This window comes from Podarcis cretensis (assembly GCF_951804945.1).
Source record: "Podarcis cretensis genome assembly, chromosome: 16".
NCBI classification, from domain to species: domain Eukaryota; kingdom Metazoa; phylum Chordata; class Lepidosauria; order Squamata; family Lacertidae; genus Podarcis; species Podarcis cretensis.
This window is the reverse complement of record NC_137186.1, coordinates 7618689-7644154: the sequence shown is the minus strand read 5'-3', so window position 1 is coordinate 7644154 and position 25466 is coordinate 7618689. Positions and strand designations below refer to the sequence as shown.

General features: G+C 43.7%; 1 long non-coding RNA gene across 1 annotated transcript; it reads left to right on the top strand.

The window, feature by feature from the left end:
- Positions 1 to 907: 907 nt before the first annotated feature.
- LOC307205860 lies at positions 908 to 2552 on the top strand. Its single transcript, XR_013834130.1, has 2 exons — positions 908 to 975; positions 1529 to 2552. It is a non-coding gene; the product is annotated as an uncharacterized lncRNA (long non-coding RNA).
- Positions 2553 to 25466: the final 22914 nt, after the last annotated feature.

Genomic DNA, 25466 nt, shown 5'->3' with positions numbered 1-25466 from the left:
CGCAACCCCAGAGTTGGCCACGACTAGACTTAATGGTCTTACCTTTTTACTTAGAGCGGGTAATTCTTTATAAAAGGGGAGGGGGAGGGAAGAGAAGGGAAATAAAAGATCAGGCTAATTCAAATTAAAGGCCAGGCGGAATAGCTCTGTCTTACAGGCCCAAAGGAAGGAGGTTAAATCCTGAAGGGCCCTAGTCTCATGGGACAGAGCATTCCACCAGGTTGGAGCCATCACTGAAAAGGCCCTGGCGGAGGATAGTCTGACTTCCTTAGGGCCCGGGACCTCAAAACTATGATTATTCATCGACCTTAAGGTCCTCTGCGAGGCATATCAGGAGAGGCGGTCCCATAAATACAAGGGCCCTAAGCCACAAAGTTGAAACAGGGGCAAGGAATCTATGGGACTCACCTGATGTTGTTGTACTCTAACTCCTATCAGCCCTAGCTGGCCCTACCAATTATTGGGAATGATGGGAGTTTTAGTTTCGATTCCTTTCTTTCTTTCATTTTATTCAGATTAGCTTGTTTTTTGTTGTATTATGTGGAAAAGTTTCAATAAAAATTCTTTAAAAAACAACACAAAATCGACAGCTCAAAATCCTATGCATATTTTCTCACAAATAAGTCCCACTAAGACCAACAGTCGTCATTGTGGGACATCAAGTCACTAGGCATGGTGCTAAAATATTAATGAAAATTCCCAGAGAGAAGACAGAGAGAACTTGAAAAGACGATCTAAGTAATTTATTGTAATAAGCTGAGGACAGCAGAGTCCTTGGCCCTGACACCACTGGGATTATTAAAGTAATTTTGCACATGATGAAACCAGCATATTTTGAGGGCGGATCTTGAGAGCAAAGAGATGTCGTTGAGCAGGGATGCCACAGACACAGTATAAAAGGCCCTCACCTGCCCAGAGTCCTCCAACAGCTTCACTGATCAGCTTCTCTTGCCTTTTCATTTCTCAAAGGAACAGGTAATCTTCACTTGTCCAGGTCATCTTGGTAGCTTTGACCACTTTGAATTACAGGAGCTAAGATTTGGGTAGAATGTAAAGCAGCTCAGCAATGCAACCAATGAGCCAGCTCATGTTGGCGGTGTTCTTTGGTTATGTTCCATGTGCCAAAGGCAGTGGTGCTTCTGAATAACACTGGAGTGGCAAGAAACTTCAGGAAGAGAGTTTGCTGTTGCATTCAGGTCCTGCTTGAGAGTTTCTCAAAGTCATCTGGCTGGCCACCGTGATGACAGGATGAAGGACTAGATGGGCCAGCAATATCTGAAGGACCACATCTTCTCCATACATTACTTATAGGAACTCTCACCTCTCTACGTCGAAGGGTTGTCATCTCTGCTTTTAATAAAGTACTGATGTGTTTCTTCTTTTAGGATTATTAATGCACATTTTGATGACATTTAAACAGATTTTCTGAATTGTGATGGTGGTGGGGCTACATATCTCCCAAAACTCCTGAACATTGCAGCACTTCTTGTCTACAATTTTGCTTCTGCTCCCTTTTATGCCCTTGCAGACTCATCTCCATCACTCAGCCATGGCAAACTGTGGACCATCCTGTGCTGTCCCATCTTTGGCCTCCACCCCAGTCGTCGGTTTTGGATCAGCAGGTCTTGGAGGCCTTGGTGGCCTTGGTGGCCTTGGCCTTGGCAACACCTACGGTTATGGCTCTGGTGCCCTGGTTGGATCCGGCATCCCTTCTGCTAGTCTTGGTATTCTTTCTGGTGTCGCCCCTTCATGCATCAACCAGATCCCACCATCAGAGCTCGTGATCCAGCCACCTCCCGTCATCGTGACCATCCCAGGACCCATCCTCTCTGGTAGCTGTGAGCCAGTGGCCGTAGGAGGAAATGCTCCATGCTCCCCTGGTGGTTTGGGCAGTGGGTTCCTCGGAGCTGGTTCTCTTGGAGCCGGTGCTCTTGGAGCTGGTGGTCTTAGAGGATCTCGTTTTGGACTTGGGAGTCGCTATGGATTCGTTGGAGACAGAGGAAGCATCTGTTACAACCCCTGCTAAGTTCACATGGACTATCAACTAACGAGAAGAAGACAGACCCAGAGAAACAGCTGAATAGCTACACCTGAGTTTAGCTATGATGAGCACCCTAATCCTAGTCAGTCCCAATAGGAGCTGGTGGAATGTTCAGCATCCCTGGGAATCAGGCCCAGCTAGATCTTTCATGCATCTCTTTCTATCTAAACTTGCTCCACTGTGTCCCACTATTTATGTTCCTCTCTGATGTTTATTTATTTATTTGCCTATGGCTCTTCAAGGCATATGTTCCTATAGCAGAGTAAAGAGCACAGGAATTATTCTCTCTGTTGATGAAATTAGCACACTCATTTGCACCGGATCTTCCAGGTAACTGAGGACCTTCTGTAAAGGAGCGGAGCAATTATGTTCTTTAAATACATCGCCTCTCTCAGAAACAAATAAGCTGTTCAATCGCATGAGCTTTTTGCATTTTGCCCTGTTCAAACCTGCTTGTTGTTCACTGAAATGCTGTCTTCTACATTCCTAATAAAATTTACACTGCATCATAGCACTGGCTTTTTGGTTTTCTTCTAAGATCCTAGAACTGTATTCAAACAACCCAGCATTCCAGCAGAATTTTTTTTTTTTAATAAATATTTATTAGGATTTTTTTTTTTTAATTACAATACAAATAGATAAAACACAATAGTACATGTCATAACACATTTTCTTGTCATCTTTGGACTTCCTCACATCTCCCGCTCCTGCGTTCCTAATTAAAATTTAATCCAGCAATTTATCACCTTATTTCCATTCTTACTAACTAATTTCCCGATATTATATCCCACACTTTCAATAAATTTGTTCAATACCTTAAAAAATTTAATTTAGCCTAGTCATTATCTAATTAAATAAAACTTATCTTCGTCATTCACCTCATCTGTTTTAATGGTGCCAAGTTATTCATAATCTAGCATCCTGCTTAAGATTCATACAATTTACAATATTTTTGCAAATAAGTCTTGAATTTCTTCCAATCTTCCTCTACCGTGTCCTCTCCCAGGTCTCGGATTCTGCCAGTCATCTCGGCCAGTTCCATATATTCTATCAGTTTCATCTGCCATTCTTCCAGTGTGGGTAAATCTTGGGTTTTCCAATGCTTAGCAACGAGTATCCTTGCTGCTGTTGTTGCATACATAAAAAATATTCGGTCCTTCTTTAGCACCTTCTGGCTGACAATACCCAGCAGAAAGGCCTCTGGTTTCTTAGTGAAGGTATACTTAAATACCTTTTTCAGCTCATTATATATCATTTCCCAGAAAGCCTTCACTCTAGGGCAAGTCCACCAGAGGTGAAAGAACGTTCCTTCATTTTCTTTACATTTCCAACATTTATTATCAGACAAATGGTATATTTTTGCAAGTTTGACTGGGGTCATGTACCATCTATATATCATTTTCATAACATTTTCTTTCAAAGCATTACATGCAGTGAAGTTCAGCCCGGTGGTCCACAACCTTTCCCAGTCCTCTAGCATAATATTGTACCCAATGTCCTGTGCCCATTTTATCATAGCTGACTTTACCATTTCATCTTGTGTGTTCCATTTTAACAGCAAGTTATACATTCTTGAAAGTACCTTAGTCTTGGGCTCTAACAGTTCCGTTTCCAGCTTCGATTTTTCCACCTGGAATCCTAACTTTTTGTCAAGTTTAAAAACTTCCTTAATCTGAGCGTAGTGTAACCAATCTTGCACTTTATCTTTTATTTTCTCCATACTCTGCAATTTCCAATTATCTCCATCTTTTTCTAATATTTCCCAATACTTTGGCCAATTGGCCTCCATATTGAGTCTTTTTCGGGCCTTGGCTTCCAATGGTGAAAGCCACCTTGGAGTTTTATTTTCCAGTAAGTCTTTAAATTTTTTCCAGACATTAAGCACTGCCTTTCTGACAATATGGTTCTTGAAGACCTTGTTAATCTTAACCTTGTCATACCATAAATATGCATGCCAGCCAAAAGCATTGTTAAAGCCTTCCAAGTCCAATACATCAGTGTCTTCAAGAAGTAGCCAATCTTTTAGCCAGCAGAAAGCTGCTGCTTCATAATACAGCTTTAAGTCTGGCAGGGCAAAGCCCCCTCTTTCTTTCGCATCGGTTAATATCTTAAACTTAATTCTGGGCTTTTTGCCCTGCCAGATAAATTTAGAAATATCTCTCTGCCACTTCCGAAAGCACTCCGTTTTGTCCACAATCTGTAATGTTTGAAACAAGAACAACATTTTTGGCAAAACATTCATCTTAATAGCAGCAATTCGGCCTAACAAGGAAAGTTTCAATCTTGTCCAACTTTCTAAGTCTCTCTTGATTTCTGACCAACATTTCTCATAATTGTCCTTAAATAAACTCAGATTTTTTGCTGTTATATTTACCCCTAGGTATTTCACTTTTTAAACCACATTTAACTCTGTTTCTTTCTGAAACCGTTCTGACTCTGTATCTGTCAAGTTTTTCCCCAATACCTTAGTTTTCTGCTTATTTAATTTAAATTGTTTCGCTCTGACCTGAATTCCTTCCACCAACCGGTCCCCTCTAATCATATTCAAGAGCACCTCCAGAACCGAAATGAATAACAATGGGGAAATAGGGCAACCTTGTTGTGTTCCTTTTTCAATTTTAAACTCTTCTGTAACCACATTGTTAACTATCAATTTAGCCTTTTGTTCTGAATAAATTGCATCAATCCCATTTCCAAAACCCCATCCCACTCCCATCCCTTCTAAATTTCCCTTCATAAATTTCCAGGAGATATTGTCAAAGGCCTTCTCCGCATCTATGAAAATTAACACTGCTTTTGTATTGATATTTGTTTGCAAGAGTTCCAAAATATCAATAATGTTCCTTGTGTTAGCAAACAAATGTCTACCTGGGAGAAAGCCTGCCTGGTCCTTGTGAATTACTTCATTTAGGACTTTTTTAAGTCTGCTTGCTAGAATGTCTGCAAATATTTTGTAATCCACATTTAAGAGAGAGATGGGACGGTAGTTCTTAAGTTGTGTCTTTTCAGCTTCCGATTTTGGTATCAATGTGATAAACGCTTCTTTCCACGATTCCGGCGCCTTCTTCCCCTCCATAATTTCATTGCTGACCTCCATTAATGGTTGTATTAAATAATCTTTCAGTGTCTTATAATACTTGGAGGTCAGCCCATCAGGCCCTGGAGATTTGCCCAATTGCATGTTCTGAATGGCTTGTTCGATCTCTTGTCGTGTTATTTTGCAATTCAGGATTGATCTGTTTTCTTGGGACAGTTTTGATAGTCCATTCTTTTTCAAAAATTGTTTTATCTCAGCCTCATCTTGCGGCCCTTGAGTGTATAATTTTTTGAAATATCTCTGGAAACACTTTCTAATGTCCACGGGGTTCTGAATATTTCTTCCTTCAATCTCTAAATTTGTAACTGTATTTAGCTTTTGTCTTTTCTTCAATTGCCATGCTAGCAGTTTCCCACATTTATTCGCCGATTCGAATGTTCTTTGTTTCATTAATTTAACTTTCCACTCTATTTCCTGGTTTATCAATTTAGAATATTGTACTTGATAGAGTTTAATTTCTCTCAGAATCAGCTGTGACTTCGGGTTTAATCTTAACTTCTTCTCTAATTCTTTGATTTTCTCCAAAATCTTGTCTTTTTTCTCATTTTGTAACCTTTTCTTTACAGCATTCTGTTGTATCAAGAACCCCCTCATCACAGCCTTGCTTGCGTTCCAGATGGTTCTTTTTTCCACCGTAGTATTCAAATTTATCTCAAAATAATCCTTCAAAACTTTTTGGGCCTTCTTGATGATTTCCTGATCTCTAAACAAGCTGTCGTTCATCTTCCATCTGAAGGAGCCGGTTGGTAGTAGTGTCATATCCATCTTTACAGCATTATGGTCGGAGCAGGTCTTTGGGCAGATTTCCACCTTTCTGGTCTTAGGTGCCAGACCTCTAGATATCCATATTTGGTCGATTCTTGTCCATGTCAGTTGGGCTTCAGAAAAGAATGTTCCCTCTCTTCCCAAGGGGTTCTTTGTCCTCCAGATGTCAATCAAGTCCATATTGTCAGTGAGTTCGAAAAAAGTCTTAGGTAGTCTGCCGTCTTTTGTCACGTTTTGACTTTGTGACTTATCCATGTTGGTTGATACGACCCCGTTCATATCTCCCATCATAATGATGTTGTCATAGTCCAGATAATCCAGCATGCTCTCATGCAACTTCTTATAAAATTCCGATTTCCCCTCATTTGGTGCGTAAATTCCTAATATCAAAAGCTTCTCTCCTTGATGTTGTATCTCAATTGCCAAAATTCTTCCTTGCTCATCTTTAAATAAGAATTTAGGTGACAGGCTCTCCTTTGCATAAATCGCCACTCCTCTCTTCTTAACTCGGTCCGAAGAAATAAATTCTTGGCCTAATCTTTTATTTATTAACACTTTTTTATGAAGCCTAGTCATGTGTGTTTCTTGCAAACAGATAATGTCCAATTGTTCTTTTTTCAATATATGAAATAATTTCCTCCTTTTTTCTGGAGAATTGCAACCATTAATGTTCCAGCTCAGAAGTTGCAGAGACATCCTGAATAAATCTGTTATTTTTCTGGGGGTGGTATCTTTTTCTCTGGGTCTTCAGGCTCCAAGGATAAAGGTGCAGCTGGTAATCCAGGCCCCAAAGGTGTTCCAATTCCTTTCTGAAGGTCCTCTCCGTAGGCAATTAGAAATTTATCTCTGTCTTCAGGTGTTCTGATTTTAACCTTCTTCCCTCTGAAGGTAAAAGATAGTCCCTGAGGGAATTCCCACCTAAAGATGATTGAGTTGCTCCTTAACAATCTGGCCAATTCAAGATAGGTGGATCTAAGGTCCAAAAGTTGTTTCGGAATATCTTTATAAATTTCAGCTCTCCTATCCGAAATGTCCAATGATTTTTCGTAATGTAGGCCCAATATCTTATCTCTTTCCTCCTTCGATCTCAAAATTATCAAACAATCTCTGGGCTTGTCCTTCCTTGCAAATTTTCCAAGTCTGAAAGCCGACACAATTTTAAAGTCCTTTTCCTCCTCTAAGGATCAAAATTTAGAAAATTCTTTCGTCAGGAACTCAATTAAATTTCCTTGTTCAAATTCTGGAATTGACCTTAACCTTAGGTTATTTTCCCGATTTCGCAGTTCTATCATGGACAAATACGTCTGATGCTCTCCAACTTGTTTATGCAGTGGTTTTACCTCTTGTTCCAAATTTTCAACTTTCTGGGCTTTTGCCTCAGCCAATTTACGATTTTCTGCAGTGTCCTCAGCAAGCTGTCCAATTGATTTTACATTCAAAGCCACCTGTTCAGTTATTTTGTTTAGGCAGGTTGTGTTTTGGTCAATCTTGGCCGTTTGTTCATCCGCTTTCTTGTCCAAAGACTCCACTCTCTTATCCAAAGATTCCAACTTTTCCAAGATTTTTTCTAAAATTGAAGCAGTTGCTCCTGCAGCCATATCTTCCAGCTGCAGTTGCTCAGTTTCCTCTTCCCCTGCCAGTGAAAGAATAGGCACAATTTCTTCTTCCCCTGCCGCGGGCAAAATAGGCACAGACGATCTACGTGTCTGTAAGGCTGAGGCCAAGGTTGTTTGTCTAGTTCTTACTCTAGACTTCTCTTCTTTAGACTCCTTTTTTCTTGCGCCACTCATTCCAAATTTATCTAATAGTCAAGGTCAAGCTAACTTGTTCCCATGGGAATGCAACAGCCCAGAGAATAAACAGTCACACAGGAGGAAAGGAAAGAAACAATAAAATAAAATCCTCTAGAGGGAGCTCAAAATGTCTTGAGGGAAGAGGCTAAACCAGCAAGAATCCATAAAGTCAATAAAAATCCATAAAGTCAACAAAGTCCAGTTAAAAGTCCATAAAGTCAACAACATCCAATTAAATGTCCAGGAACCTTCAAAAGCTTGAATTTAGCAGGGTTGGTTTGAATGTATTACACTGTCTCTGATAAGTAGCAATTGATTTTTCAAAGTATCAAGTCTGTAAGCACTCAGGTTGTAACAAATCCCAGAAATCATGTAGCAAAAACTGCAAGCTGACAGTTCTATTTATTCAGGCAGCCCAAGCACCTGGGTCTCTCAGTCCAAATTTATAGTCCCCAAAAGAAGAAGATTAACACAGTTCCAATAAAAAGGTAAATCACAAGGATAACTTAAATCTTCACTTTAACCCAACTTCAATGGAAGCCAGGATCAGTTAGTTTTAGCGCCTCTTCAAAGGCTCCATAGCTCAGGATCTTTGCTTTGATGTTACCGCAGCAGCGGAAGACGGACTTCCTTTTTGACGTCTCTCTGCTTTCAGCCAAATTTCTGTTAATTTTAGCTCAAATTTGTTACAGTCTCAATTTTACTCACGGGTTGTTATTTCTCAAAGCCGAATTTTTCAAAGAAAAAAGGTCAGCGCTCACCGACAGCAGCTGCGCAGCTTCACTCTGCAGAGTAGCGATCGACTCACAGCGCCGCGACCCCCTCCACGATCAGCGGCTCCTTACAGGGTCTCTTCTCAGTTTTAGGAGCCGCTTCTGGCGCCCGCCGAGTCCCACGGCCACAGGCTCTTGCTGCCTGTGGTTTTTCGGTGCGGGTCTCCGCTTTGCCGTAGCGGACGACCCGTTTCTGCAGAGCTTCCTCCTCAGCGAGTGAGAAGGACCGCCATTGCCGTTCGCGCCACCTCCGGAAGTCATTCCAGCAGAAATTAGCACTGGGACTCCCACTAGTTCAACAGGCCTTTCTCCCTCTCCTGTGCCCACTCATAACTGCACGTCCTTCATATCTTCTCTGGAGGGTCAGGAGAACCCCCATAATACCATGTGGAGGTTGGTGGAGAGTGTGGAATCATTCCAGGGAGCAAGTAGAAGTGTTTTGACTGATAGAATGGTCAGAAGCACATGATACATGAACACCTCCCCTAGAGTTGACTCCAATATTATTCAAGCCCATGAGAATGACGGCGTAAGGCAGTTTTATGGTCAGAACTTTCAATGGGTGTACTCTGAGTTTAAATTAGTTGGGTATGACCCACAAATGGTCAGCTGGACTGCTGCTGTAGAACCACCAGCTGCTGCCTGGGGTAGCGGGAGCATAAAAAGCAACATTAGGCATAAGAAATTAGTAGAGATAATATATGGGCCCATATATATGAGTCTTTTTGGAGCGTAGATATTGTCTTTCTAGATTGGCATAACATTGTACCAATCCTCCCCAGCACTCTTTTCCACAGCATCACTCACCTAAACTCCTATTATACCTTTCCAGAAAACACATGCTATTTAGTTGTATAGAACCTCAGTGTGAGTCTGTAGCATTTCACTACTTTGGACATAGTTTGCTAGAGCTATGCACACCTGTAAATCTATCTAATATATTAAATTATTGCTTAATGTGAGAATAACCCCATTCTGGCTAATGGCTCATCTAGGCTGTCTTACAGATATTTGTTGTTGTTTAGTCATTTAGTCGTGTCTGACTCTTCGTGACCCCATGGACCAGAGCACTCCAAGCACTCCTGTCTTCCACTGCCTCCTTCAATTTGGTCAAACTCATGCTGGTAGCTTCCAGAACACTGTCCAACCATCTCGTCCTCTGTCGTCCCCTTATCCTTGTGCCCTCCATCTTTCCCAACATTCTATGAAGACTTGCAACACCTTCTAGAAATGACACCAAAGAAGGATGTTCTTCTCATTATAGGGGATTGGAATGCTAAAGTAGGGAGTCAAGAGATAAAAGGAACAACTGGCAAGTTTGGCCTTGGAGTTCAAAACGAGGCAGGGCAAAGGCTTACAGATATAACGGTGTCCTATTAGATATTCCCCCAGAGGTCCACTGTTGAGGAATGAACTCAGCTCAATGGTTGCTTTTGCTCCTAAGGTCTTTACATTTGTAGAGACTTTAACAAAGAGCCTTATGATGGTGGGTGGAATACTCTGCATTTTTAGCACCTTCTCTTAAAAATTATGTTTGAGAACATAATACTGGCGTGAAATTGTAAAACCAATCACTTTAGTTAAAAATTACTGTGTTTTGGATTTTGCCAAGTGTTTAAAAAACATAAACAGCAGATGGTAAAAAGTACACAAGACTGTGGTCTTATATGATTTTCGTTTAACTGCTTCCAAACGTTTCCATGCTCGTAAGCAATTTCAAACTATGATAATCTCAAGTCAGTCTTTAAAGTAATTCATGTATGACTACAGGGTAACAAGGAAGGGGACTGGGTAGGAATGGCAGAAAACAGCTTGCAAGTTTGCTTCAGACATATTGCAGAATTTACTGTGATTTTGACCTAGACAATAGTCCTTTTCTTCTTTATTTCAGTATTCAGATAAGCAATGTACATTAGGCGAAGGATCTGAGCTTCTTCTTCCAAGTGAAGTCAGCATGCCACAGGGCATACGGACGTCATGTATGCATGCCAGGGTGATGTTGGCATGCCCCGGGCACCCAATGTTGTGGGGGCAAGGCGGGGCGCTTGCCCGCCACCATTTTCCCTAAAAAAAGGCACTGCTTATATGACTCCACAAACCAGAACTCTTAGAACCATCACTGTCCACTGTTGTGTGTGAAACATCCATACAGCCAGAAGACTTGGTTTTAACTGGTGACAGCTTTGCTAGGCCTCTGCCACCTGGGCACTTGTCATAGCCAGCTGTTGCAACAGCAAATTTCTGTGTGGGAGGTTCCATTTCTGTGTGGGAGAGAGGCTGTCTTTGCCACCTTATGTTTGGCACGAATGAGCACCTCATGTTTCAGTTCATTGCAATTGTTCATAGTACTGCTGTAAGTGCTTTGGGGCACAAAGGCCAATGATGCAGGGAGTAGAGATGGAGAGACAGCAGAAGTTGGTGAGAAGTTTTATTGAAAACCATGGAGAGACCTGGTCTGAACAAAGACATTGGATTCTTATCTCATTATACATGACAAAACCATTTTTCACCTTCTCACCCCTTGCTTTTTCCTGTAAGACCTATTGCAGTCGTTAAGAGTCGTCAACAGGCTCATCACAGCTATCTGCCAATCACCCAATCCCACCACCCTTCTGAGTAATACCCCTCCCCACCTTCTCACTATATAGAAGGGTCTGGTGACTTCTGTTTCAGTGTATCTGAAGAAGTGTGCATGCACACGAAAGCTCATACCAAGTACTAACTTAGTTGGTCTTTAAGGTGCTACTGGAAGGAATTTTTTTATTTTGTTTTGACTATGGCAGACCAACACGGCTACCTATCTGTAATTGGTGATGTCTGTTGTTGTCTCAGGAAAACATCTGCACTGAGGGGTTGCAGGGACAGTTTATAAAGGTTGTCAGCAGAGCCGACTGCTTTGTGAATTGGCACTGCTGCTGGTGAATAGGTCTCTCCTTCTGAGCTACTGGTATTCCCATCTCCTGACCAGAAACCCTGGAGAAAAACTTTGCTAGTGTAGATGGGCTGTAATCCATTAGCTTCATATGGATATCTTTTATTTTCAGGAGGTTTCATGGTTTGAATCCATTTGGGAAGATATGCTGAGAAGACAGCTGTGACGAAAGGACATGCAGAGAAGGCCCCGTTCTCATGTTGCCACCCTCCGGACCTCTCAAGGAGGTCCTCAGAAGATGATCTCAGGGTCCACGTAGGTTCATATAGAAAGAGGTGGTCCTTGGAGCATTGCAGTCCTGAGCCATTTAAGGCTTTATAGGTCAAAACCAGCGCTTTGAATTGGGCCCAGAAATTAACTAGTAGCCAGTGCAGTATCAGTGTAATATGCTCAAACTGTCTTGCTTCAGTGAACAACCTGGCCACTGAATTCTGCACCAGATGAAGTTTCCAAAGTGTCTTCAGAGGTAGCCCTATGTATAACACATTGCAGGAATCTAACCTTGAGGTTACTAGAGCACAGACAACAGTAGTTAGGCTATCCCTGTCCAGATAGGGGCACAGCTGGGCCACCAGCTGAAGCTGATGGAAGGCACTCTGGGCCACTGAGACCACCTGAGTCTTGAGCGACAGCAAAAGATCCAGGAGTAACCCCAAGCTATGAGCCTATTCCTTCCGAAACAGTCTAACCCCATAATGAACGGGCAATCTCCCACCCATCCAGTCTAGGGAACCACCCACTAACAGTGCCTCAGTCTTATCTGGATTGAGCTTCAGTTTGTTGGGTCTCATCCAGTCTATTACTGAAGGAAGACACTGGTCCAGCACTTCCACTGCCTCCCCTGCAGATGTAAAGGAGAAATAGAGCTGAGTGCCATCAGCATACTGCTGACAACATACTCCAAACCTCTGGATAAACCCACCCAGTGCTTTCGTGTAGATGTTAAACAATGTGGGGGATAGGATTGAGCCCTGCAGAACCCCACATTGAAGGTTCCATGAGGCTGAGAAGCACTCCCCAAGCAACACCCCCTGGGAATAACCTTCCAAGTAGGCCTGGAACCAGCACAAAGTGGTGTCACCCACCCCAAGTTTGGAGAGTCACTCCAGAAAGTTGCCATGGTCAATGGTCTCGAAAGCTGCTGAGAAGAAGAAGAAGAAGAAGAAGAAGAAGAAGAAGAAGAAGAAGAACAGTTTGGATTTGATATCCCACTTTATCACTACCCGAAGGAGTCTCAAAGTGGCTAACATTCTCCTTTTCCTTCCTCCCCCACAACAAACACTCTGTGAGGTGAGTGGGGCTGAGAGACTTCAGAGAAGTGTGACTAGCACAAGGTCACCCCAGCAGCTGCATGTGGAGGAGTGGAGACGCGAACCCTGTTCCCCAGATTACGAATCTACCCTTCTCTCTCTCTTTTCTCTTCCTGCCCACTTGAGAAAACAGGGTCCAGATGTGTTGGGCCAGTTACATGTTGGAGGAGAACCATGGTTGTCATGGCAGCCATGCCAAGCTGGGCATGGTTGTTGGAGGGAGAGAGGAAGGGAAGAAGAGAATCTCTATAGACTACAGCAGCAACTCCCCCTCCTTGAGCGCCAAGTCTACCATGATACTACGCCGAATACCCACGTGGGCACAACAGGGTGAGACCAGATGCACCCACTTCGCCCAGGTCTTAGTGAAACAGCCCAGATTGGCTTTCTCATCCACAATCCAGCCATAGATAAGGGTGGTCTTACCGTGAGCTGACCTAGTACATAGCAGCAGCAGCAGCTGCAGACCCGAGGGCTGGCTGATAGGACCACCACAGTTCCCCAGGTTGGAGGAAGGGCTGGCACATGGCACAGGCAGTAACTTACACAGCCTGTGGCTTCTCCCACACCATACTTCCCCCTACACTGAGCCACTGTAAATCACTTTTGCTTTCCTTATCAATGGAATCTCTATGTGTGAGTTTTTATACTCTTTTTAAGTGATGCTTGTGAAGTGTGATTGAGACTGAACAGGTAGTGGAGGGGACTGTGTTGATCCAACTTCCCGCAATTAAGTCTACTCTGAACCAAAGCTCAACCAACTTTAATGATTAAATTCCAAAGGAAAGAGTGTGTCAAGTCTTCCAACTCAAGCCCTGGGCACTTTTCCAGAAAGCTAATAGAACTGCCCTGATCATCTAGGAGCCAGTGAATGGAACACTCAGAAGCTACATTGGAGCCAGGAAAGTCCTCGAGGGTGCCATTGCTCTGAGAAATGTTGGAGACCCCCTCTGTAATGTACCCCACCTATGCCATATCATGTAAGGATTCTAGAAACTCCCTGAAAATGTGCCCCAATCCTGCAAAGAATGCTCCAGAGATGGAAGGCCTTGATAGGAATCCGATCATCAGATGATTCTCTTCACAGTAATCCATATTTAAGGAAGAAAAGAGTCTAAATGCTAAAGTTGAACAGGAGACCAGAGCTATGATGCAGGTAAGTTTTATTAGGAATCCAGGGATGGGGGAGAGATACATAACTGAACAAATTCTCAAGAAGTTGGTTATTTTTTTGAAAAGGGCAAATCTGAAGAAATATACATAAATTGTCTCTGTATTGCAAATCTTGTCCCAGAATGAGATAAGTTCTATTTGTGGGATTTATAAAACTTTCCCCACCTCTGCCATTTTCACATATGTACCAAACTGACTGGGCATTAATTCCAGGGGACAAGTCCATTGTTGTTGTTTTTTTGCTCTTTAGTCTGCTGGAGGAGTGCAGAAGAGCTGTACAGATAATAAATAAAAGCCAGGGGAGGGGAAAGCACATAAACAGTGGGATAGAGGGGGATTATGTTAAGATGAGAAATGGATGCATGAAAGATAGTTGTGGGTCTGATTTTCAGGCTTGCTGGGTGCCCCCAATGCCCAGTGGCTTCATCAGGAATTGAGGATGCTCAGCATATCTTAAACCCAGGCTTGAACGTTTTGCAGTCGATATTCTTTCCCCTAATAAACCTTCCATGTTAACTTAGCAGGGGTTGTAACAGATGCTTCCTCTGTCTCCAACGAATCCATAGCGACTCCCAAGTCCAAAACGAGATCCTCTAAGACCACCAGCTCCAAGAGCACCGGCTCCAAGAGAACCAGCTCCGAGCAACCCACTGCCCAAACCACCAGGGGAGCATGGAGCAAAGCAAAGTTTATTAAACGGTCACAGACCAGATTAACTCGTACAGCTAGTCAGCAAAAGATAACACCAGAAGAACAAAGGACAATTTCAATACAGATTAGGTCATAACAACAATTTAAAATTAGACAGCATAAATAAAATTAATTATTCGGAGCATTTCCTCCTACGGCCACTGGCTCAGAGCTAGCAGAGAGGATGGCTCCTGGGATGATCACGATAATGGAAGCTGGCTGGATCTTGAGCTCTAATGGTGGGATCTGGTTGATGCCTGAAGGCTGGACTCCAGAAAGAATACCAAGACTAGCAGAAGGGATGCCGGATCCAACCAGGGCACCGGAGCCATAGCCGTAGGTGTCGCCAAGGCCAAGGCCACCAAGGCCTCCAAGGCCTCCAAGACCTGCTGATCCAAAACCGACGACTGGGGTGGAGGCACAAGATGGGACAGCACAGGATGGTCCACAGTTTGCCATGGCTGAGTGTTGGAGGTGAGTCTGAAAGGACACAGGAGGGAGAAGAAAGATAAACAAGTGTTGCAGTGTTCTGGGGCCAATGGGAGATATTTAGCCTCACCTTTACAATGCAAGAATATTTTAAAATTTTTTTATCATAATGTGTATTCATAATACTAAAAGAAGATTTACATTTTATTGTGTCTTAAAGCATATCTGGAATGCGGGTGGCGCTGTGGTCTAAATCACTGAACCTAGGGTTTGCCGATCAGAAGGTCAGCTGTTCAAATCCCCACAATGGGGTGAGCTCCTGTTGTTCGGTCCCTGCTCCTGCCTACCTAGCAGTTTGAAAGCACGTCAAAGTGCAAGTAGATAAATAGGTACCACTCCGGCGGGAAGGTAAATGGCATTTCAGTGCTCTGCTCTGGTTCGCCAGAAGCGGCTTAGTCAGGTTGGCCATATGACCCGGAAGCTGTACCCCGGCTCCCTCGGCCAGTAAAGCGAGATGAGCGCTGCAACCCCAGAGTCATCCGTGACTGGACCTAACGGTCGGGGGTCCCTTTACATTTAAAGCAGGGGTGGGGTCCTTCCTATGTACAAATATCCAAGTACCTCATATTCAAATTTGGAGATCCTGCAGTCCTCCAGATATTGTGAACCACTCCTCCCCACCTTCCCTGATCACTTTGCTCTCTTACTTTCAAGGCTCACCAGTTCTAGAAGGGGGGAAGGTGGTCTGTAATGCTTTCTAAATACACTGTGTCCACCAGCTGTCTCTCCCCCCCCTGGTGCTTCCTCTTCCTCCTCCCCCCATTATTTCCCAGCTTTTCCTCTCATCTGCATCTGAGCTGTGACCTCCCTCAAACCCCTGTCTGAACTGTCTTCCTCTTCTCTGGAAGGGTTAGGCTGGGGAGGCGGTCTCCACCTTTCCTCCTCTCCCCAGTCCCTGACATCTGGAGAGTCACAGGTCTTGTGTCCCTAGTTGCAGTGCTATGGTGCAGAGCAGGCAATTCCCACAGCTTGCAGAAGAACAACGTAAGAAAAGCTCTGCTGGATGAGACTAAAGGCCCATTTCATCCAGTATCTTGTTCTCATGGTGGCAAACACATATCCCTGGAGTCCAAGGAAAGCCAGACTGGACAACTGGCAGTGATGGATGTGTAGAGAAAGAGCCTGGAGGGTCAGCCTAATGATATTATACCAGGGATGGGGAAGTTGTGGTCATCCAGAGATTCCTAGACTACAGCTCCCATCAGCCCTTACCCTCAGCCCTGCTTGCTGGGGCTGATGGGAATTTCAGTCCAACAACATCTGGGTGGCCATTGTGTCCCCATCCGCAGCTCATCCAAGCATCCAGCCAACAGCTAATAAACCTCTTAATGTTTAGATTTGCCTTCCCTTTTCTGAGGGACGCACATTCTGTGGCTTGAACCAGCTCTAAGATTCACCATGCTATCCATATCTTAAAGAAAACACACAGAGGAAATGAAACAGGAAGGCAAAGATACATTGAAAAGGCAAGTTATGTTCCTACAAACCCTTCTGGAGTCAGCTCTCTTACCTGCTTTTCCAAGCAACAGGAAGCTGAGAGATGTCTGAAGCTCTGGTGGAACTGATGGAAAAGCTCTCCATGTCATGGGCTTATATACTCTAAGCCTCACAGGTCTGTGGTTTTGGGACACAGGATCTTTCCCCTCCTGCCCAAAGTCTTAATTAGCTGCCAGCAAATTGCCTCATCAGCATCACACACCAAATTACTTTAATAATAGCCATAAAGAGTATGAGCAAATTGTATTTAATGAAGCTGTTGCTGGATTCCCACAATAACTGCACTGCACATTACAACATGCTGATCTCCCTTCTCCCCCACTGGGATAATGTTCCACCAACTTCATTTTACATCATTTTTTTTTTAATAATTTTTTTATTAATTTCCAAATTTTTAACAAACACAAAAACAACATAAAAACAAACACAAAAAATCATATTTTCTTTACCTTATTTCCATAAACCTCTTTTCCCGGACTTCCCCATACCTTCCCCTTTTTGCATCCTTTATTTTAAACAATTGTTCAGCAACCCTTCTTAGCCAATTAAATATAAATTCATTCTCCTTTTCAATTTCACCCTAAATTAAACACAATTTACCGCTGCAATTCTACGTCTTCCTCTCCCTCAGCATTTTAGCACTCCTCAATTTTATAGTAACTCTTAAGATATATTTTAAACTTCTTCCAATCTTCTTCCACAGTCTCTTTCTCTTGGTCGCGGATTCTGCCGGTCATTTCTGCCAGTCCCATAAAGTCGATCACTTTCGCCTGCCATTCCTCCAGCGTGGGTAGCTCTTGTGTCTTCCAATACTTTGCTAGGAGAATCCTTGCTGCCGTAGTAGCGTACAAAAAGAAATTCTTATCCTTCTTCGGCACCAGCTGGCCGACCATACCTAAGAGAAATGCCTCTGGTTTCTTGTGAAAGGTGCACTTAAGCACTTTCTTAATCTCATTATAAATCATTTCCCAGAAGGCCTTAATCTTTGGGCAGGTCCACCAAAGGTGGAAAAAGGTACCTTCAGTCTCTTTACATTTCCAACATTTGTTATTGGGCAAATGATAAATCTTCGCAAGCTTGACTGGGGTCATGTACCACCTGTAAATCATTTTCATAATGTTTTCTCGTAGGGCATTACATGCCGTGAATTTAATACCTGTGGTCCATAACTGCTCCCAGTCAGCAAACATAATGTCATGACCTATGTCCTGTGCCCATTTAACCATAGCTGACTTCACTGTCTCATCTATTGTATTCCACTTCAACAGCAAGTTATACATTCTTGATAAATTCTTAGTATTGGGTTCTAACAGTTCTGTTTCTAATTTCGATTTCTCCACCTGGAAACCAATTTTCCTGTCTTGTTTGTAGGCCTCCATTATTTGAAAATAATGGAGCCAATCTCGTACCTTGGACTTTATTTTCTCGTAACTTTGTAGTTTAAGTTCACCACCTTCTTGTTCTAAAATTTCAGAATATTTCGGCCAATTAGTTCTCATATTAAGTTTCTTTACCTCCTTGGCCTCCATTGGTGAAAGCCACCTGGGAGTTTTATTTTCCAATAAATCTTTATACCGAATCCAAACGTTGTATAGTGCTTTCCTAACAATGTGATTTTTAAAACCCTTGTACACTTTAACCTTGTCATACCAAATATATGCATGCCAACCGAAGTTATTATCAAATCCTTCCAAGTCTAGAATGTCTGCATTTTCAAGAAGTAGCCAATCTTTTAACCAGCAGAAAGCTGCCGATTCATAGTACAGTCTTAAGTCCGGCAGGGCAAACCCCCCTCTTTCTTTAGAATCGGTAAGTATCTTAAACTTAATTCTGGGCTTTTTGCCCTGCCAGACGAATTTAGATATATCTTTCTGCCACTTCTTGAAACAGTCCAATTTATCAACAATTTGTAATGTCTGAAACAAAAATAACATTCTAGGCAATACATTCATTTTAATTACTGCAATTTGACCTAACAAGGAAAGCTTCAGGTTTGACCATATTTCTAAGTCTTTCTTTATCTCTGTCCAGCACTTATCATAGTTATCCTTAAATAGGTTTACATTCTTAGATGTCATGTTAATCCCCAGGTATTTTACACTCTTTGCCACCACTAACCCAGTTTCCTCTTGGAATCTCTCTCTTTCAACATTTGTTAAGTTTTTTTCCAGTACCTTGGTTTTTTGTTTGTTCAACTTAAATCCTGCGACCTGGCCAAATACTTGAATTAATTCTAGAACTCTTTTGGTACTAGTGTCTGGCTCTTGCAAGGTCAATACTAAGTCATCTGCAAAGGCCTTCAATTTGTAATGTCTGGCTCCGACCTGAATCCCTTTTACCAGCTGGTCCCCCCTGATCATATTTAACAAAACCTCCAGGACCGATATAAAAAGTAATGGGGATATTGGGCACCCCTGCCGTGTCCCTTTTTCAATAGGTAGTTCATCCATGACCACATTATTTACAATTAACTTTGCCTTTTGCTCAGAATAAATTGCACTTATACCATTTTCAAACTTTTGGCCTACCCCCATCCCATGGAGATTCTTCTTCATAAATTTCCAAGATATATTGTGAAAGGCTTTCTCCGCGTCCACAAAGATTAAAACTGCCTTTGTATTAATATTCACTGTCAACATTTCTATAATGTCAGTTATATTCCTTACATTAGTAGATATATGTCTACCCGGGAGAAAGCCTGCCTGATCTTTGTGAATCTCCTCCACCAGCACCTTCTTCAGTCTTTTTGCCAAAATGTCTGCAAAAATTTTGTAATCCACATTAAGTAATGATATAGGGCGGTAGTTCTTGATCTGTTTTTTATCAATCTCAGTCTTTGGTATAAGTGTGATAAAAGCTTCTTTCCACGTCTCAGGTGCCCTTTTCCCCTCTAATATCTCGTTACAAACCTCCTTAAGCGGCTGTATTATCCAGTCCTTCAAAGCTTTGTAGTATCTGGAGGTTAATCCATCTGGCCCTGGAGATTTCCCCAATTGCATATTTTGAATGGCACCCTCTATTTCTTGTTCAGTTATTTTCTCATTTAAGAGCAACATACTTTGTTGCGAAATTTTTTGTAATCCATATTTCTTGAGAAATTCCTCCATTTCTCTTTCGTTTTCCGGCCCTTGTGCGTATAGTCTTCTGAAATAACTCTGAAAGCAATTACTGATCTCATTTGGTTTAGAAATGTTCTTTCCATCTACCTCCAAACTTGTGACTGTGTTCAATTTCTGTCTCTTCTTCAATTGCCATGATAGGAGTTTTCCACATTTATCTGCCGATTCGAATGTCTTTTGTCTCATTCGCTTAATTTTCCATTCAATCTCCTGGTTCATCAATTCCATATATTGCTTCTGGTACAGTTTAATTTCTCTCAAGATCTCATGTGACTTTGGATTAGATCTCAATTTCTTTTCACTATCTTTTATCTTTTCCAAAATTTTATCTTTCTTCTCATGCTGTTTCCTCCTTTTTAAGGAATTCTGTTGTATCAGGAAACCCCTCATCACGGCCTTGCTTGCGTCCCAGATCACTCGTTTCTCCACTTCTGTCCTCAGATTTATCTCAAAGTAGTCCTTCAAAGTCTTTTGGGCCTTTTGGTAAACCTCTGGATCTCTAAATAAGGTGTCATTCATTCTCCATCTGAAGGAGCCAGCTGTTGTTATTTTCATTTCCATCTTTACCGCATTGTGGTCGGAGCATGTCTTTGGGCAGATTTCCACTTTCTTTATCTTTGGAGCCATTCCACTAGTAATCCATATTTGATCTATTCTTTCCAGGTCATCTGTGATTCCGAAAAGAATGTTCCCTCCCTCTCGAGAGGATTTCTTGTTCTCCAGATGTCAATCAGGTCCAAATTGTCAGTCATTTCAAAGAAAGTCTTAGGTAATCTCCCATCCTTGGAGATCACCTGTCTTTGTGCTTTGTCCATATTTGTAGAGACGCCGTCGTTCATATCCCCTAAAAGAATCACCTTATAGTCCAAATAGTCCATTAATGTCTCATGCAATTTCTTGTAAAATTCTGCCTTCCCTTCATTCGGTGCATAAATTCCAAATATCAAAATTTTTTCTCCTTGAATCTGTATCTCAATTGCCAAAATTCTTCCATGTTCATCTTTGAAAATCTGTTTTGGAGCCAATTTCTCTTTTGTATAAATCACCACTCCTCTTTTCTTAACTTTATCTGATGAAATAAATTCTTGTCCCAATCTTTTATTTATAAGTAATCTTCTCTGTGCCCTTGTCACGTGGGTTTCTTGTAGACAAATCAGATCCAATTGTTCTCTTTTCAAAATATGAAAAACCTCACGCCTTTTTCTGGGAAGATTCAGTCCATTACAATTCCAAGTTAAGAATCGCAGAGACATTGTTAATTAGTTGCCTCCAACTGCACCCTGCAGCTGTTCTTCATCCGTTGGTGATTTAAGTCCAAATGTCAAGTTCCCCAAGTCTGTATCCGATGTTGAATTTAAAACCCCTTTCACCAGGTCCTCTCCGTACCTGTCCAAAAATTGTTCTTTATCTTGTACTGTTCTTATCTTAACTTTCTTTCCTCTGAAATTAAAAGACAAACCCTGTGGAAATTCCCACCTGAAAGGTATGTTGTTCTTCTTCAGCAGGTCAACCAAAGTCTTGAACTGGGTTCTCACCTCCAGAATATATTTTGGGATATCCCTGTAAATTTGCACAGAGACGTTTTGAATCTGGAGTGTCTTCTGGTAATGCAAGCTTAATATCTTGTCTCTTTCCTCTTTGGATCTCAATGTTATCAGGCAGTCCCTTGGAATCTTCCTGCCTTGCCTTCTGCCCAGTCTGAAGGCAGTTGTTATCTCAAATTCTTTTTCCTCTAGGTTTTCCTGCCAAAAGTCTGAAATTTCTTTTGTGAGAAAGTCCACTAGGTTGTCCCCTTCACTTTCTGGAACAAGCCTAAGTCTCAGGTTCTTCTCCTTACGTTGTATATCCCATAAAGACAGGGTCGCCTCATGTTGGTCAAGCCTCCTGCAAACCGGTACTAAATTTTCCTGTGTAGATTCCGCAGTGGATTTGGCTTCTTCCGCAATCTTCCTAATTGTGGCATTCTCCTCGACCAATTTGTGTATAATCTGTGTGTTAGATGTCACACTCTTGGTGTTCAAGTCTAATTTTGCCGTTAAATCTGCCAGTTGCTTAGTATTTTCTGTACTCTGTTTATTCAATTTTTCTAAGGATTCATTTATCTTCAATAATGCCTGCGTCACTGACTCCATGAATGCACTTATTCCTTTTTCCTGTCCGCCTGGACCTGTTGGCAATAGTCCTGATAAAGAGCCCCTTTTCTTTTGTGCTGCTTTAGCCTTAGATCTTGTTGCTATCTCATCTGCAGGGCCACTCATGTCCCAAGGTCGTTCTCACAGGAACAGGTCTTGAATGGAAAAATCCAGTGACTTTGTTTTTAACAGTCAGTGTTGCAACTGTTGCCTTCAGCCCTCTAGAGGGAGCCAAGATATCCAGTAAACAAGGAAACAAAGAGTCCAAAAACCCTCAGAGGGAAAGAGTTACTAAGAAACGTCTTTCAGTCTTTTTAGTTGCAACCGTATTATTTCTACAGAGTCTCAGAAAATTGTATCTAATAAAGTCCCCACTTTGCAACACATCTGACAGTTCCCTGTCAAAGTGCTTCACCCAGACAGTCCGTTCCCAGAGTCAGAGGCTGCAGTAAATTGTCCCTTTAAAACTTTTCCCGCAGGTTTCCTTCTCTTCTTCTCCCCCCCCCCCTGTTCCTGCTTACTGGGGGGGGGATTAAGCTCAATGCTAGGGTTGGTCCTTTCAAAAGTTGTCCATAAATTTATCAATTACAGCTTGCTGGATCCGTTGCTTTAGCAATCATGCAATCCGGGGGAGGCAGACTTCCTTTATTTACCATCCCCACTTTCGGCCGAATTTTTAAGGATTTAATTTAAAGTCCCGATAAAGTTGCCAATCCTACTCACGGGAATCTCTTCTCAGTCCAAATTTCAGGAAGGAATTGGCGCTCTCCGTCAATGGCGATGCGGCTTCACTCCACGGGCTGGGTAGCGACTCTCAGCTCCGCGCACCCCCGATGCTCCTCCGGAGCCTTTAAAAAGGCTCTTTTGCAGTAAAGGGGGGCGCAAACAATGCCCACCGAGTCTCCTTGTTCACAGGCTTCCGCGCCTGTGATTTTAGGGGTCCCCGCTTCGCCGTAGCGGTCAGACCCGAACTCGTGGAGCAGCTCCCTCTCCAGAGATCGGAGAACGAGCCGCCATTAGCGCTGGCGCCAACCGGAAGTCTCCAACTTCATTTTACATCAAAGGCGAAAAGGGACGCTTTGCAAAGAGGCCTCATGTGGAGGCATCACTTGATACATGCAATTGATCGTCATAACCCAAGAGCTCTGGGCCAAAGACACATAATCAATCCTTCATCCAGGTCTCACACTGGCCAACGGATTAACAACATAGGTCACTTCCTGGTTTGTATGGAGAAGCCTCCTAGAACACAACATACATCAGGAGACTTACTGTAGTTTGGTCAGAATTGAGGATACACTTCCAGAGCTAACACAAAAGACATTACCTCTGGTCAGGGCTGTCTTAAACATATCTGGCACCGTGATGCAAAGCTCCCTCCGGTGCCTCCCCCCGTTTCCCAAAGGTTTTTTTAGGGAGGACGGCGCTGCCAGTGGGGCTGGAGGAGGTGGGCAGTGGCTGGAGGGCAGCTCCTCCAGTGGGGAAGAGGCAGAGGCTGGACATGGCGCCTCCCGACTCAGCTGGCCGCTTTGTGCCACTGTGGCCATGGCAGGCTGAGGCTCTGGTGCGGTGCTGCTTAGGCGCAACATGGCGGAGGCAGGCAAGGGTGGCGAGCTGATGCTGGGAGGCACCGTGTCCAGCCTCCGCCTCTTCCCTGGCGCCCTCCAGAACTTGGTACCCTGGCGCCCCACACCACTAGCCTCTATGGGTAAGATGCCCCTGCCTCTGGTAAATGAGCCACCACATTTGCTAGAGGACCATGAAACTTTCTGTCCTGGGCTTTTTAGACTCATCTACTCATGTACTTGGGACGCAGGTGGCGCTGTGGGTTAAAGCCTCAGCGCCTAGGGCTTGCCGATCGAAAGGTCGGCGGTTCGAATCCCTGCGGCGGGGTGCGCTCCCGCTGCTCGGTCCCAGCGCCTGCCAACCTAGCAGTTCGAAAGCACCTCCGGGTGCAAGTAGATAAATAGGGACCGCTTACCAACGGGAAGGTAAACGGTGTTTCCGTGTGCGGCTCTGGCTCGCCAGAGCAGCGATGTCACGCTGGCCACGTGACCCGGAAGTGTCTCCGGACAGCGCTGGCCCCTGGCCTCTTAAGTGAGATGGGCGCACAACCCCAGAGTCTGTCAAGACTGGCCCGTACGGGCAGGGGTACCTTTACCTTTACCTACTCATGTACTTGGGACGCGGGTGGCGCTGTGGGTGAAACCTCAGCGCCTAGGACTTGCCGATCGCATGGTCGGCGGTTCGAATCCCCGCGGCGGGGTGCGCTCCTGTCGTTCGGTCCCAGCTCCTGCCCACCTAGCAGTTCGAAAGCACCCTTAAGTGCAAGTAGATAAATAGGTACCGCTGTATAGCGGGAAGGTAAACGGTGTTTCCGTGTGCTGCTCTGGTGCCGGTTTGCCGGAGCAGCTTCGTCACGCTGGCCACGTGACCCGGAAGTGTCTGCGGACAGCGCTAGCTCCCGGCCTCTAGAGTGAGATGAGCGCACAACCCTAGAGTCTGTCAAGAGTGGCCTGTACGGGCAGGGGTACCTTTACCTTTACTCATGTACTATCTGAAACCAAAGGGACACATTGGTCATCAGAGGTGCCCCCCCCCAGCTCTTCTACCCCATTAAATAACCCATCTAGTACAGCATCCTGTCTTCACATTGGCCAACCAGATGCCTGGGAGAAACCTAAAAGAAGGGTCATTTTATGGTCCTGTCACTGTTTTCTGCTCTTTTAGATGTGGTAGCTATTTTGTGTAGAAGCAAAAAAAACCTGGGATGCCATCTTTCAGAGCAGTGCAAGTCACATGACCCGCACAAGATTGCGGCCTGAAGAAAAAGTGCTTTTCGCGAGGTGAGATGGTTGTGATCACAAGATCACAGTGCCCAAACTAGCATGTGGACTTGTGCAAGCAGAAGGCCCCAGGTTCAATCTTTGAAGGTTGGGCTGGGAGATAAATCCTGGAGAGCTGTGGTCGGTCTGTGTAGACAATACTGAGCTAGATGGAACAATAGATGGTGGCTCAAGTCCTACTTGGATGGTCGTTCCCAGGGGATGTTGTTTGGGGAGTGCTTCTCAGCCCTGTGGAACCTTCAGTGTGGGGTTCCGTGGGGCTCAATCCTATCCCGCATGTTGTCTAACATCTACATGAAACCACTGGGAGGGATGATCCGGAGGTCTGGAGTATGTTGTCAGCAATATGCTGATGACGCTCAGCTCTATTTCTCCTTTGCATATGTAGGTGAGGCAGGGGAAGTGCTGGACCAGTGTCTCGCTTCAGCAATGGACTGGATGAGACCCAACAAACTGAAGCTCAATCCAGATAAGACTGAGGCACTGTTAGTGGGTGGTTCCCTAGACTGGATGGGTGGGAGATTGCCCATTCATTATGGGGTTACACTGTTTCTGAAGGAATAGGCTCATAGCTTGGGGTTACTCCTGGATCTTTTGCTGTCGCTCAAGACTCAGGTAGCCTCAGTGGCCCAGAGTGCCTTCCATCAGCTTCGTCCGCTGGCCCAGCTGTGCCCCTATCTGGACAGGGATAGCTTAACTACTGTTGTCTATGCTCTAGTAACCTCAAGGTTAGATTCCTGCAATGTGTTATATGTAGGGCTGCCTTTGGAGATGGTCTGGAAACTTCAGCTAGTGCAGAATTCAGTGGC